Here is a 1245-nt window from a genome sequence, read left to right as displayed (position 1 = left end):
CCGGCGCGACGCGTGGCCGCGCGGCGCGCCGGAAGCACGAGACACGTGTCCGCCTGCCGACAATACGTCCGGCCGACGTGCCGGTAACTAACACCCCGAGACGGCTGACGAGCGCGACGGCGACCGCGCCGACGGGACACGTGGTCCCGCGACACGGCCGGCCGCGACACGACGGACCGCCAGGGTGGTCCGGCACCGTCCAGACACAGATCCGACTACGAGCTTTTTAACCGCAACAACTTTAATATACGCTATTGGAGCTGGAATTACCGCGGCTGCTGGCACCAGACTTGCCCTCCAATTGATCCTCGTTTAAAGGTTTTAAGTGTTCTCATTCCGATTACGGGGCCTCGGATGAGTCCCGTATCGTTATTTTTCGTCACTACCTCCCCGTTCCGGGAGTGGGTAATTTGCGCGCCTGCTGCCTTCCTTGGATGTGGTAGCCGTTTCTCAGGCTCCCTCTCCGGAATCGAACCCTGATTCCCCGTTACCCGTTACCACCATGGTAGGCATGGAACCTACCATCGACAGTTGATAAGGCAGACATTTGAAAGATGCGTCGCCGGTACGGAGACCGTGCGATCAGCTCGAAGTTATTCAGAGTCACCAGGTCTTTGCGCGGGCCGCGATCGGGACGCGCACGAAGCGCGCCGCGACGGGCCGGTTTTGATCTAATAAAAGCGTTCCTCCCGCGAGCGACGCCCGAGGGCGCCGCGACGGTCGGAACTCTGTCGGCATGTATTAGCTCTAGAATTACCACAGTTATCCAAGTAACTTGGGTACGATCTAAGGAACCACAACTGATTTAATGAGCCTTTCGCGGTTTCACCTTAATGCGGCTTGCACTGAGACATGCATGGCTTAATCTTTGAGACAAGCATATGACTACTGGCAGGATCAACCAGGGATCTCGGTTTTACAACAACTGCGGCCCGCGACGGCTCCGCGACGACGCCGCCGCCGACATAGGGCGGCGACGGCGACGGCGCGGACACTCGTCGCGGGACGCGTGCGTCCGAGCGCCGGTCCGCCCGTGCGGGCGAACCGACGCCGAGGAAGGTCGGACGACCGTGACCGGTGTACGGTCACGGCGCCCGACCGACCGCGGTTCGTGTGGGATACTAGCGCGGACGGGCGCCCGTGACCCGCGCGCTTCGGTCGACGCGAGCGCCGAGCGCCGAGCCCGCAGAACGCGGGGCGGCGGTCGGCTGCGGTGACCAAGCGAGCGGGGAGAGCGCGCCCGGC

Source organism: Acyrthosiphon pisum, unplaced genomic scaffold (assembly GCF_005508785.2).
Source record: "Acyrthosiphon pisum isolate AL4f unplaced genomic scaffold, pea_aphid_22Mar2018_4r6ur Scaffold_47;HRSCAF=343, whole genome shotgun sequence".
Classification (NCBI taxonomy): Eukaryota; Metazoa; Arthropoda; class Insecta; order Hemiptera; family Aphididae; genus Acyrthosiphon; species Acyrthosiphon pisum.
Note: the sequence above shows the minus strand (reverse complement) of the source record.